The sequence below is a fragment of the Asparagus officinalis genome, chromosome 1 (assembly GCF_001876935.1).
Source record: "Asparagus officinalis chromosome 1, Aspof.V1, whole genome shotgun sequence".
Lineage (NCBI taxonomy): Eukaryota > Viridiplantae > Streptophyta > Magnoliopsida > Asparagales > Asparagaceae > Asparagus > Asparagus officinalis.
Window position 1 is genome coordinate 56,702,636 of NC_033794.1, and position 15,993 is coordinate 56,718,628.

The window sequence follows — 15,993 nt, forward strand, 5'->3', positions numbered from 1 at the left end:
CAAGTATAGAATTGTTTTCAATTTTGTTTATAAAACTTAAAAAAATGTCTTTAAGAACATGAAATACTAAAACAAAAGAAAGTTAAAAAATTTGTTCTTAAAGAATAAACTTATTTTGGTACCCAATTACTCTTGGTACCTAAGAGTCTGGGGACATGACCCCTATCATTAAACCTCAAAGCCCTTGGGTTATGAACCCATTTGGGCGTGTATGGTGCATGGATACGGTTAAAAAAAATCATATACGTGACTTTTTTGATTGCAATGTGTGTAATGAAAGGACCTAAAAGGTTTGTGTAGACTAAATGGTGGTGCACGAAAATTATTTGCAAATAAAGGTAATTTATTTGAAGCTTTTTGTAAATGAGAGACATTTTTCAAATCAAAACAAAATTTGGTCAAATAACCAAAACGACCACAAAAATTACACTTATACACATGAGCATGTTTATGATTTACGTTATGTGTGTGTACATGTGTATGAGATGGAGAAGCTTGATGGGATGCACAAACATGATTTGGCTTGTTAGGATTTTGTGCATTATAACAAAATTTAGCAACATGGCCTTTACGGCCGCAAATAGAGCACTTGTAAATTTTGTTATACTTGTGTGCATAGTGAATAGGTTTCTTGGAAACAATTTTGTGGGACTTTGCACACAAGTCCATAAGCTTATTGTTATTAACAATATAAGTTTTTAATGTTGAATCTAAAACGGATATTCTACTTTTAACATGATTCAACTCATTATTATCCACATAAGCATTGTTGTTAGAAGTAGAACATGCAAGATCAATTTTGAAAGAATTAAGCTCTTTTCTAATGTTCTCAACTTCTAATATAGCATCACATTTAGCATGAAACAAACTAGCATTTTCTAATTTTAATTTTTCATTGCATTCTTTAAGATTTATATTTTTATTTGCAATGAGATCAAACTTAATGGCTAGTGTTTCTTGAGAGGATTTTATTTCGACATGCTTGCTTTTTAAGTTAATGTAGCTACGTTGTAATTTCTTATAATCATGCATCAATAATTCATAGCCATGTGCGAGTTAATCAATAGTAAGATCATTTTCGTTATCGGACTCGCATACCTCACTAGGGCTATCGCCTAGTGGTTGTGTGCATGATGAGGCTCCTTGTGAACTTGTAGAGGGAGCCGTCAAAGATCGTCGGATCGCCTCCAAGTTCCCTTGATGTGCTTCAAATAATTTCCAAATTGTATAAGCACTATTAAAATGAGCAAGTTCGTTGGATTATGAATCTGCTGTAAATTTAATCCTTTTAAGAACGTTGATAAGGCTGGGATATACTATAAGAAATCTTACAAGAAGCAACATCGTCATTCAGGGATTTAATTAAATAGGTCAACAAGCTTTAGGGACTATGCGTTTGACCTTGAGATTTCAAGGATGGATTTCTACTCCTCTCTTTCATGTGATTGATGCATTCACATCTTACAATGCATTATTAGGACGTCCTTGGTTGCATGAATACGGCGTGATATCCTCCTCCTTGCATCAGTGCTTCAAGTATAAAACACCTGAGGGAGAAATTAAAAGAGTATTTGCAGATACACAACCTTTTACAACTGCAGAAGCCTTCTATGCTGATGCAAAATTTTACTTCGAGGGCGTTATTGCCAAGGAGAGCAAAGGAAGCGATTTCAGAGCTAATAGAGTTAACCCTAAAGAAGAAATTTCTCATGATGGAGCAAATCCGAAGAAAGTTACATATCGCTACATACCTCGAGAACAAAGGAAAGATGGAGATCCTGTCTTTCAAACACTTGAGTATGAAGTCTTGAATTCTAACCAAGATAAAGAGCTTAGTGGTCAAAAGAAAAAAAAATCCATGGTCTTTGTACCAGCCTCTTCTATAAGTTATAAAGATTCAATATCTTGTCTTTCTATTTTTTATGACCAGAAAGCCCTTAATATGATGAAAAAAATGGGTTATGATATAAAGTTAATTTCAGATTTGATTAACGGAGAAGGTTCTCTTGCACCTTTTGACAAAATGCTCAGTCCAAAACAAAGAGATAGTCTTTACCATGGCAAAATACTATCATCTATGAAGAAAGGTTTAGGATATGAAGTATGCATGATATCATCTCAAGAACTTGTGGACTTGTAGCTAACCCCATCCTAATTGGAAGAAGGAGAACAAGCTACAACAGATGAATTAGGGGAAATTAATCTTGACACTAGTGATGACCCTCGTCCCATATTTATCAGTGCCCATATGTGCAAAGATGAAAAGGATGAATACAAACATTTCATATCCAAGAACAAGGACGTCTTTGCTTGGAGTTACAAGGAGATGCCTGGGCTTGATCCGAATGTAGCAGTACATCGCTTAGCCATTTCAAATGATATTACACCTATTAAGCAACAACAGCGTCGTTTTCATCCAGAAATATTACCTCAAATAATAGCTGAGATTGATAAACTTCTTGCTGCCGACTTTATCCGAGAAGTCAAATATCCTACATGGTTGGCTAATATAGTCCCCGTTAAAAAGAAAAATGGACAAACCCGTGGTTGTATCGATTTTCATGATTTAAATAAGGCTTGTCCAAAAGACGATTTTGCTCTTCCTATCTCTGAATTATTGATAGATTCTACTACAGGTCATGAATTATTACTATTCATGGATGGTTATTCGGGGTACAATCAAATTCGTATGGCACCAAAAGATGAAGAGTTTACTGCTTTTAGGACACCAAAAGGTATCTTTTGTTTTAAAGTGATGCCTTTTGGATTAAAAAATGCCGGTGCGACATACCAACATGCTATGACAGAGATTTTTACTGATCTCCTCCATGATAAGGTAGAGTGTTATGTTGATGACATTGTGATAAAGACAAAGCATAGAACTGAACATTTACAAGATCTTTCTTTGGTTTTTGAACGCTTAAGAAAACATCAATTAAAGATGAACCCGACAAAATGTGCATTCGGTGTCTCATCAAGAAAATTTTTAGGGTTTGTCCTTCGTAAAGATGGAATTGAGATTTATCCAGCAAAGACAAAGGCTATCATTAAGATGCCACAACCATGAAACCTACATGAGCTAAAAAGTCTTCAAGGGCGACTTTCGACGTTTCATTGCTAATTTAGCCAGCAGGTGCCAACCATTTACAAGACTAATGAAAAAAGACGTTTCTTTTGAATGGGATAATGCATGTCAAAATGCTTTTGAAAGTATAAAAAAATATTTGACGTGCCCACTTATGCTAGGAGTCCCCATTAAAGGGCGACCTCTAATATTATATATAGCTGCATTACCCATGTCTTTGGGGGCATTATTGGCCCAAGTTAATAATGAGGGAAAGGAGGTTGCTTTGTATTATCTGAGTCGTATGATGCTGGGGGTAGAACAAAACTATCCGGGTATGGAAAAAATATGTTTGGCCTTAGTTTTTGCAGCCCAGAAACTTAGACATTATATGTTAGAGCATACTATTCACTTGGTATCTCGGGCAGATCCTCTCAGATATATTCTTGGAAAATTAGTTTTATCAGATCGCTTAGCAAAATGAGTAATGTTTTTGACTCAATTTGATATTTTCTATGTACCTCAAAAGGCTGTTAAAGGACAGGCTTTGGCAGATTTTCTAGCCGCTCATGCTTTGCCAGGAGAAAAAGAGATTGAAGATGATCTTCCCGATGATGAATTTATGACTACCTTCATAGCCCATTCATGGGTCATGTATTTTGATGGAGTCAGTCGAGGAACGGGGGCATGAGCTGGGGTTGTATTTGTTACTCCTAAAGGAGAATCTCTACCATACTCTTTTACATTGACTTCGGCATCATCTAATAATGAAGCTGAGTATGAGGCTCTTGTCATTGGTCTCGAATTAGCATTAGACTTACATATTGATCCATTGGTAGTCTATGGTGATTCACAACTTGTTATACATCAACTGAATGGAAAATATGCTGTTAAAAAGAAGGAATTGATCCCATATTTTCTAAAGGCCCAGGAGTTAATCCATCAATTTCAAGAAATTCAAATTGAACATGTCCTCCGATCTTATAATCATAGAGTGGATGCTCTAGCAAGTCTTGCGGCTTCATTGGCTATCTCTCCGAACACTACCCTCTAAATAAATGTTGAAACGAGGTGGGTACTATCATTGATACTTGAAGAGTCACCACAAGAGACATTGACATCCTCGGCTATTTCGGCTTACATTGAAGAGGAAACAGATTGGCGAAAACCCTTACTAGATTATCTCAACCATGGAATTCTTCCTGCAGATAATCACCAGAGACAACAAATAAAGAAGCGTGCTATACATTATACTTGCATTGAGGGGATCCTCTTTATGCGATCTTTTGATGGTATGCTTCTTCGATGTTTATCTGAAAATGAAGCTATGAATGCTTTGAAAGAAGTACATGCTGGGGTATGTGGAGCTCAACAATCGGGACAAAGGCTTTACCATCAACTCAAACATTTAGGATATTACTGGCCTGTAATGGCTCGAGATGCAATGCAATTTGCTAAGAGATGCCATGTTTGTAAAATTCATGCAGATTTTATACATCAACCCCCAGAACCACTCCATACAACTAATGTATCTTGTCCTTTTGATGCATGGGGGATGGACATCGTAGGCCCTATTCATCCTCTATCATCCAAAGGACATAGCTATATCTTGGCTACAACTGACTATTTTTCTAAGTGAGTAGAAGCTATCCCTCTAAAAGAGACACGAGGTGTAGATGTGGTCAATTTTGCTCGTACTTATTTAATATATTGATTTGACATACCAGCTAGAATTATATCTGACAATGGAACTCCATTCAAAAATCAGGATATGCAGAGACTTTGTGCAAAATTTTATGTTAAACATTACTTTTCATCAGCCTAAAATGCAGCAGCCAATGGTCAAGCTGAGGCATTCAATAAGACATTATGCAAATTACTAAAGAAAGTGGTCTCCCATAATAAACGAGAATGGCATGAGCGGCTTATGGAGAGTTTATGGGCATATTGTATTACTATTCGAACACCTACAGGCTCAACACCTTATGCATTGGTCTTCGGAGGTGAGGTCGTACTTCCACTTGAAGTGCAGATCCCATGTTAAAGAGTTGCAATCCATGAAGGACTTTCAGAGGATGAAGCACTAAAGGCTCGACTAGAAGAATTGGATGGTTTAGAAGATAAGCGCTTAAGAGCAAAACAAATTTTGGAGATATATCAGGCTCGTATTTCATGAGCTTTTGATAAAAAAGTTCATCATAGATCCTTCAAGGTTGGCGATTGTTCGACCTATGATTATCACAAGGCGAACAAAAAGTAAATTTGAGCCAAAATAGGAATGCCCTTTCATAGTACAAGAGGTTTATTGAAACGGGGCCTATAAAATAATTTCACCTGAGTGAGAGTACTCTCCTCCCCCAATAAATACAAAATTTCTAAAATGATATTATGCCTAAAGAGGCATCACACTCTAAATTTTTACAAGTATAAACTGTAAGACACTCCAAACTTTTACGAGTATAAACTATAAGACACTCCAAACTTTTACTAGTATAAACTGTAAGACACTCCAACTTTTAAGAGTATAAACTGAAAGAAACTCTAAGCTCTAAGATTATAAACTATGAGTAAAGCTATCACGTAGGCATGGTCTACACACAGTTAAAAAAAATTCTCTTTCTACATTAATATATATATATATATATGAGAGGTCATTTGGAGCCTTCTGGACAAAGTTATGGCCAAAACAAATGCAAACTTATGTGTAGGCCGAAAATACAGATTGAAATCAATGCTCTTGCATCATCTCATTTTAGAAGGAAAAAAAAGTCTTCAACAGCCTCCAAACTCTAAAAGGATAAACTATGAGAAAGTTTGATGCCATACAAGCTTGTCTATCAAAGTTCATTGAAAAAAAAATTCTCTTGTGTATTCAATGATGACTTCATCTTTCTTGAGAGATGATTGTAACAATTGCAAGTACGAAATATTTAAATATCTATTTGCTATAAATATAATGTCTAAATCTCCAATATAATAAATGAAGTTTATTTAAAAAAAATTATTCATCTCTTAAAAGACATTATATAGGCTAGAAGAGTTTTAAAGCTGGTTGAACATGCTTCGTACTCAGCCTTGAGATGTTGTATATTAGGAGAACTTTGTTGTGCCCGATGAAGCGATTGCATGAAATTTTCTTATTTGTCCAAAGCCTTCTTCAAACGTACTTCCGATGTGTCAATTGCTTTTAATTTAGTTCCAGCCAACTCAATCTTTTTTCCTAGATTCTGAACCTTTTTTCTCCACTTTATAATCTTTTGATTCAGATCATCCTTGCATGATTGATTATGATTAAGAGCAACTTTATGAGCAATCAATAACTGCTCTACATAAGAGATAAGATTTTCTAATGATTTTAAAAATTCTAGAGAAGATGCCCCATCAATATGTTCAAACTTAGAAATCAACTTCTGTTGGATCGCATGATACTTTGTGACAACAACAATAATCTTCTCAAATGCTTTCCTTAACTTACCACCTGAGTTACCAAGGGCTCCACACAATGCAATCTTGTTCTCTATTAGTTTGATAAAGCCTTCAAAGTCTTGCTCTAAAAGGGCCAAAGGTTTCTATTCACAAAATTCTTTCACAAAAATGGGTAGTAGTGCATCTACAACCGAGCTCACAGAAGGGTCAACCGGTCCTTCATCACTTATATCATCATTATCATCAATTATGGGTGTTGGGGAGGCCTCATCAGATTGTTTTTTATCATCCTTCCTCAAAGGGACAAGAATAGAGCAGTCTTGACATTGTAATTCTAAGATCTCATCTTTGCTCTTAATATGATAAATCCCAGGCATGAAAGGCTGAACTTTAGCAGATGAAGATACAATACATAGAACTTGATCTTTGCATTCTTCAAAAAAGACTTGAATAGCTTGCTCAACTGAACTAAAACTTCCACTCGCCCCTCTGTTCATTTGGGGAACAACAATAATTTGGTCCTGTTATATTGAAGTATTTTGTTTTGATATATCTTCATGGCTTGAAAGGTTATCATTTGTTCTAGGTCGAGTCTCATCTTCATCAGAAGAGTTACCAGAAGAAGCAGGTTCCCTATAATCTTTAAAATTGTCAAGGTTCTTAGTAGAGGATGCATTTTTATCATGTACCTATAAAAATCCTTATGAGTACATATTAAAAAAAAAGTCATATGTACAAACTATCACAAAAATACAAGTACCTTGTGTAGTGATGGAGACCTTTGAATTTCAACTGAAGCGGGTAAAGTGTGATCATCACCACCTTCTAAATTTACAATCATGTCATTAGCACATACACTTTTATTTCTCACTGGTGAAATGGAAGTAGCTTTCAATACTAGATCAGAAGAAATTCATTGCTTTTTCTTAGGATCGTCAACAAAAGAACATTTTCGCTTGACGATTTGGGTAGACTCTGCTGAATCCTCCGATGATGATGATGACTAAAAAAAATAGTGAGCTTTGACATATATCAAAAGTATTAATTTAAAATTTAAGTATACCTTATTTTGCTCAAAGCAAAGGGTATATAACTTCTTTACTTCTTCAGCAAAGAAGTTATGATATCCCTCTTGATACCAAATAACATAACCATTAAGGGTCTTCCCCATGCGACCATCAGAAGGAATGATGAAATGCTTGCCGATCCCTAAACAAAAGAAAAATCTCCAATAGCAGTACATTATGCGTAAGGATGTTTCAATACGTGTACACAACAAACTAAGATCAGGAACTCCTTGATCATAACCAATTGACGGGCAAACATATGAGACTCGGCCAAGAACCTCTTAGGATGGTGTAAAGAGCCTCTTTCCCATCCTAAGAGGAAGGATACCTTGGCGAATTGAAAGAAAAATTAAAAAAATGAGAACTTGATATCTTTTGCTTCGATATATCCACAAGGGAAATGGGGTTGGAAGAATGCGAAAGTGGATAAGGTCTCCATTTAAATTTTTCATCATCTCCTTCATGTAAAAAGTTCCTAGCCTCTTTAGCAGAATAAGGGGACCCTGAAGTTTCTACTCCTGAAATTTGCAGCAGTAATGGAGTATCTAATCTATGATTTGAAGAAAGAAATTGCCTTTCAATGTCATCTTCAGGTAGCCGATCATATAAATTAGGAAAATATTAGGAAATCCATCCAACCAGATAATGAACTGGCCAATTGCATGATACTGCCAAGTTATCTGTAACCCAATAGTTAATTTCTCGATAAAGAGTGCAGAGCGTCGGAACAGCCAAGGAATAATGTTTTCTACTATCAGTCATTCTTGCAGCTACAACGAACACATCAGGTCTGATATAGGTTAAGTCATAAGGAACTACAAATTTGTATAACCATAAGGTGAGAAAAGCTGCAAGTGGTGTGTTCTTCCCAAAAGTTTGAATACTATCAAAAGACTTGATCTTATGTTTTCCTTTAGACTTGACTTTATGATGTTGTCCATAAAAGAAAAATTACATCCACATTTCAAAAGAAACATTGTCTACAGGACTAATACCTCTAAGATATTGATAACAATTCAGCAGTGCTTTGAGAGGTTGACCATGCTTTACTTCAGGATCTTCAAGTTCTTCATTTGTGGGTACATATTCATCATATACTTGTCCCTGAATAGGAAGACCCCCAATCCTCTCTATATCTAGCAAACTGATAGAAAGATCTCCCTATTTTGTAGCAAATACATTACGATCTTTATCCCAACACTCTAAGAAAGATTGCAGAAGCTGAAAGTCAATATGATAAACTCCAAGAGATGAAAGTATAGCGCCGTAGATGTTAAGACGTTCTAAAGCATCAGTGTATTTTTGCAATATATATAGACACCAGTCATTATATCCATCAATCATGAGAGGTTTACTTTCTCTTACATCCCCCCATCCTTTACTTCGAACGATAAGTTCGGTTGCAAAACATGTCAATGAACCTGAGGGAAAAGTCTCTGTACAAGGGTTGAAAGTCTTCGTACAAGGATTAAGAGTGAGAGTAGAGGCAGAGGCAGTATGAATGACTTTTATAAATTGTCCCCATCTAAAATGTGCAATCAAGAGTGAGAGTAGAGGCAGAGGCAGTATGAATGACTTTTATAAATTGTCCCCATCTAAAATGTGCAATCAAAGCCCGAGTTGAGTTATTTATAAATTGTCCCCATCTAAAATGTGCAATCAAAGCCCGAGTTGAGTTATTAAGATCTTCGGATAATTTGTATGCTTTCTGATAATTCATAATGGTCAAAGAGGCACATGTCATTGGAACTTGTCTTTCTAACTTTAAATCGATCATCTTCATAAAAATAAGAAGTCATAGGGGAATCATCAATAACCAAAGATTTATGGGACTCAGCTTCTTCAACTAGTTGGCTACCCCCAATAGAAACACTAGTTGAATGAGACATCTGAAAAAAAATATTATACATTAAATAAAATTATAATTAATAGCTATAAAAATGAATTAAGCATGAAAAATTTTAATTTAATAAGGATGACGAGAATAGAATCTTAAAATAAGTTTAGATCTTAAGGCTAAGTTCATCTATTTTGTATTAAGAAACAAGGCCTTAGGGTTTCCTAAAATTTATTTTCTGCATCATGGTTCATGCCTCAAAAAAAATATTCTCGAAGCATGAAGCTTGTGAGATGCATGGTCCTCCATTCTGGAATTTGACTTCCGTACTTGAACCCCATGTCATCTTGAGAATAAACTTTTGAAACATAGAAGAGAAGCCTAAAGTTTCTGAACTTATTTTATGAATGAAGGCTAAGTTCATCTATTTTGCATTAAGAAACAAGGCCTTAGGGTTTTCTAAAATTTATTTTCTACATCATGGCTCATGCCTCAAAAAAATTTATTCTCGAAGCATGAAGCTTGCGAGATGCATGGTCCTCTATTCTGGAATTCGACTTCCGTACTTGAACCTCATGTTATCTTTAGAATAAACTTTTGAAACAGAGGAGAGAAGCCTAAAGTTTCTGAACTTATTTTATGAATGAAGGCTAAGTTCATCTATTTTGCATTAAGGAACAATGCCTTAGGGTTTCCTAAAATTTATTTTCTGCATCATGGCTCATGCCTCAAAAAATTTATTCTCGAAGCATGAAGCTTGCGAGATGCATGGTCCTCCGTTCGAAGAAATATAATGTCCATCGAAGAAATAAACAAAGTCCTCCCATGCGAGGGTCATCCGGTGCTCTAGAGTGAACTGGGGCCTATACCATCTCCCGGCGTCTCCCTTCAGACTGTAGAATGCTAATCTCTGCTTTTGGACCGAATCCACATTAAGTATATCGAGGATGTTACTCACATCCTCCTTCCACTTATGGGCTGCAAGCGGATCTGCGGACCCCTGGAACTCTGGTGTTCTCATCTTCTGGTACCTCTCAACCATACAGAGCCAAGCCTCTTGCTCTATGACTCTATCAGGGATTGCTGGTGGAATAGCTGTAGGTGTAGCCTCTGGGGGTCTCTCACCGATAGGAACTACTGGTATCCCCTGTGGTTGATCTGGTGGTGGTGGTGGTGTCGGTGGCGCGATATGACTCGCCACAAGCTCCTCAATTGCTGCCATCCTAACTACGTAAGATACTGGGGAGCCTGCTGTGGCTCAGGTGGTGCCTGCTGTGGCTCGGGTTGAGCTTGCTGTGGCTCAGGTGGAGCCTGCTGCGACTCTACCTGTCCAGCTCTCCGAGTACGAGGTCTATCATGACCTGCCATCTCTCTCTGATCATAAGAAAACAAGAGTTTATGAGTCAAAATAGACATAAACACATACACAACATATCACAATATGATTTTCACAACAATTTAGTATTCACACAAATACTTTAAATTTACACGAAAATAGTTGTCATAAAAAAAATTCTCAAATTTTTAGATATACGCATATATCGTACTCACTCATACTAGGAAGTCCTTAGCGGACTCTATACATGAATCCTAAGGAACTCTATCCTAGCTCCACAACTCGACACAGGATGATCCTAAGGATACTGGAACTAGAGGCTCTGATACCAACTGTGACGCCCTTGGGTTCACACAAGGCTACAATCCAAGGTGAAACCAAGAATGTCAAACTTGACATGCACTACACCGTGCAATAACATGTTTCACCATCACAATTACTATCTCTCTAGTAGAGTCAATAAAAGGTGTAAGTACAAAAGCAAGTAGAAGATAATATAGAAATCAACAGATGAAATATTAGAGATCAGATTAATATTCCATCATCTAGCACATGTCTGAAATAAATAAACTGAAGTACTCAACAAGTCTCAAATACAAAAAAAAATATCTGACAAGAGGAAAAAAGGCACACAATCTTTACAACTTCTAGAATAAAACTCTCAAATGTCTAAAGAAAAGTCTACAATGGAGCTAAAAAGAAAAATATAACTAAATAGATAGCTGAAACTAAAATGCATCGCCATCAACCTGCGACTCTCCAGGCTCCTGGCTCGTTACCTGAAAGGGGGAGGGACAACGAACGTCAAAGCGCTAGCGAGCAACATCACAACCAACCCCAAGGGAAAAGAGCTCGTTGTATACAGAAAATACAGTTAACACATAATAATATAAAATCATTTATCCTAACAATAATAGGTTTTAGTACTTAGGGAATTATAACACGAGCATAGGTACGTCGAGTGAAATAATCCAAACAAGGAAACCCTCATGTATATACCTTGTATCTCAAATTATAAGTCCCTAAGTACCAAACCCGGAGTCTAATACATGAATAATAAAGAAAAAAAAACGAACCCATCTCTACCGATAAACATAGTCATGTCAAAGCCACAATAAGTGTCGCGTCCAACCTAGGTAGTTATCATGTCCTAACTTCATAAATATGTCATGCTCTAAACTCAGTTATGTATCATGCTCAAGGTTTAGCAAATGTCCAACACATGGACTAAATGATATGCATGTCCAACACATGGACTGAAATGATAAGTGTCCAACACATGGACTATTAGTAATGTATGTCCAACACTTGGACTATAACTAAAGAGGTGAAACTGTCAAAGGTATATGTGGAAAGGTATACATATCCTAAACTCGCACGCATCTCAATGTATAAGTCTAAACTTGTGTCAAAAGTCAACTCACATGTACAGATAAATCATTAACATTGTATACTAGTGTCAAATATCGAGGCGACCCTGAAAAGCAACTCAAACAGATCAAGAATCTGTAAAACACCTCATCAGTCGACTCATGTGTCGACTGATGTAATCAGTCGACTCATTGGTCGACTGATAAGATCAGGCAGAACAGCCTCAGCTCACCAGTCGATTGATCGATTGACTGAGGAACTGAGAAAACAAAATTAACCCGTCAGTCAACTGATCAGTCGACTGATAGCTGGAAAAATTCAGCCCGTCGGTCGACTGATCAGTCGACCGAACGGCTACAGAAACCTGTTTGTGCAGTGATTATTTGTAATACTATTTATCTAAAATCATCATCATGAATCCCAAGCATAAAGATACTGATTTTAACATATATGTACTAAACTGAAACGAAAATTTCACATGTAAATGCATAAACAAAACCCTAAACATATGCATTCATGCTTTAAAAACGTTTCAAAAACAAAACTCATGTTTAATCTCTCATTAAAACATTACAGATCTAGATCTTTGATTCACAAAATGTTGGTGAGTTTTTTAACATTCTGAAATACATATCTTCACATTATATGCTATAAAAATCAAACCTTTGTACACAAAATACGTTTTTGGCTCATCAAAACTCATAGAAAATCATTTAAAAACGTTTAGAAATATGGGACAAGGTTGGGCGAGATGTTACTCGCCTCAGGGGTGATGAAAAGCTTCTGGATCTGAGAGAGAGTGGTTCCCCTTTGCTGCAACGTTTGAAACCCGCTGAAAATCCTCCGAGTTCTCCCCAAAATCACCAAGAACGAACCTAGGGTTTTAGAGAGAGGAGAGGGGGCTAGGGTTTCTCAGATCTGATGATGAGAGGGGGGTGTTTTCAGGTAGGAGAGATTATATATAAACAGCCAGACCCGACCCAAACCCAAACCAATCAAAACAGACCCGAAACCTGGAAAAACTGGAAAACAGCTTGTCAGTCGACTAATCGGTCGACTAAGCTCGTCAGTCGACTGATTGGTTGACTGATCTGGCAGTTTCCTATTTCGTGCATGTTTTGCTTATTTGCAAAACCAACGCACAAAACTCTATATATATACACTCATATCATCTCAAATAACTTGTTATTGTGTCCATCTATGACCTCAAGCTATTTATCACAATAATTCACATATATGCATAACAAAAAAATACGGGGTTTTACATTCCCCCCCCCCCCCTAAAAGAATTTCATCCTCGAAATTCGAAAATTATATCTAAACAAATAATAATACTCTAGACAAGCATATAACAATATTTATACTTAACAATCCAGGATGACCATATTCCCACTCAACCCTTAATCAAATGGAACTAGTACGTCGGGCAAAAAATCAAAACAAGGAACCCCCCCCCCCATATATATACCATATGTTCCAAAAAGTTAAGAACTAAGCGGAAATATCCTCATTCTAGCGTTAAATCTAAATATAATCACACAAATACTCATGCATATAAATCAATTCACTTCCTCAATAAATGCAGGAAGTAGCGCTACATATCATCTTCGCGCTCAAGAATCATCTTCGATGTCTACACTTAACCATCTAAAATGTAAATACCCTCACTTAACCCCTAACTAAATGGAACAAGTACATCGAGCGAAAAATCCAAACAAGGAACCCCTCATATATATACCATATGTTCCGAGTACTTAGGAGATAAGTGGTAATACCCTCATTTTAGTGTTAAGTGTAAACATCACCATAATAGAATCTATAAGCCATATATAAATCATCCAAAAAGCATTAATTTACCTGCTCAAACATGTGTGGATAGTCACGACGCATGTCCTCTTCGCATTCCCAAGAAATCTCCTCAACGCCTCTTCGGTTCTACTGAACTTTCACCAAAGGAATCACTTTGTTTCTAAGCCTCTTGTCCTCCCTGGAAAGTATACAAACCGGAATCTTAATAGTAGTCAAATCCTCCAGAAGTTCAATCTCTGGTGCATCCAATACTCACTGCTGCTCCTCATCATGCAAGTGTTTCTTGAGCATAGAAACATGAAATACATTGTGGATACTAGACATCGATGCTGGAAGATCTAGTCTGTATGACACAGCTCCAATGCGCTCTAAAATCCGGAAGGGTCCAATATACCTCGGTGTAAGCTTTCCCCGTCTCCCGAATCACTGAACGCCTTTCATAGGCGATACCTTCAGCATGACTGAATCTCCAACTTGAAACTCCAATGGTTTTCGTCTCTTATCTGCATAGCTCTTCTGCCGACTCTGAGCGGCTAAAATCCTATCTCTGATCAATACTACCTTCTTAGTAGTCTGCCTCACAAGTTCTGGTCCTAGCATTAAGCTATCCTCTAGCTCTGCCCAACATGTCAGTGATCTACAAGGTCTCCCGTACAATGCCTCATATGGGGCCATACCGATTGTCGCTTGATAACTATTATTATAAGCGAACTCTACCAGTGGAATATGCTCCTCCCAGCTACCTTGAAAGTCTATGACACAAGCCCGCAACATATCTTCCAACACCTGATTCACCCTTTCCGTCTGACCATCTGTCTGTGGGTGGAATACACTGTTGTAAGATAACCTATTGCCGAACGAATCCTGGAAACTCCTTCAAAATTATGAAGTGAACACTGAACCTCGATCCGATACAATCATATCAAGAACTCCATGAAGCCGGACTATCTCCTGAATAAATATCCTCATATACGCCTCAGTTGTATATGTAGTCCTCACTGGAATAAAATGTACTGACTTCGTCAACAGGTCCACTATTACCCAAACAGAATCATTCCCCTTCTTTGACTTCAGTAACCCTACAATGAAGTCCATAGAAATATCTGTCCACTTCCACTCTGGAATAAGCAAAGGCTAAAGTATCCCTGCTGGTCTCTAATGCTCTGCCTTCACCTGCTGACAGGTAAAACACTTAGCCACATACTTTGCAAACTCTCTACGCATACCACTCCACCAGAAATGTCACTTCAGGTCCTTGTACATCTTGGTAGTCCCTGGATGTACTGTGTACCGAGTATGGTGTGCCTTATCAAATAACTCTCTCTTCAGCTCGGCACTAGATGGCATAACCAGCCTACCCTTCATCCATAGACCTCCATCTGCTCCAATGGTCCAATCATCCTTAGGCTCTTTGGAAATCTCCTCCTTTCGGATTTGAATCCAAGAGTCGAGCTCTGACTACTCTAGTACTCCAAGATGGCTAAACTGACACAGCTCCAAAAAACGCACTGGTTCCACTTATCTCAGGTTTAAAATCAAACTAGCTAAGAGTAAGAAGATCTCTATATAATGAACATCTCAAAGCCAAAATCCGATGTCGACGCTTCCTACTCAAAGCATCTGCTACAACATTTGCCTTCCTAGGATGATACTGAATCACAAACTCTTAGTTCTTGATAAACTCAATCCATCTCCTCTACCTCTGGTTGAGTTCCTTCTGAGAGAAAAGATACTTCAGACTTTGGTGGTCTGTGAACAGCTCAAACTGCACTCCATACAAATAGTGTCTCCATGACTTCAATACAAATACTACTGCTGCTAACTCCAAATCATGAGTGAGATAGTTCTACTCATGCACCCTCAACTGTCGTGAGATATATGCTACTACTCTCTGAGTCTGCATCAAGATTCCTCCTAATCCTGCTAATGATGCATCTGTGTAGACGACGAACGTCCTGTCGCTGCTCGGAATAGTCAAAGCCTCCTAATCCTGCTAATGATGCATCTGTGTAGACGACGAACGTCCTGTCGCTGCTCGGAATAGTCAAAACTGGTGCTGAAGTCGACGACGAACGTCCTGTCG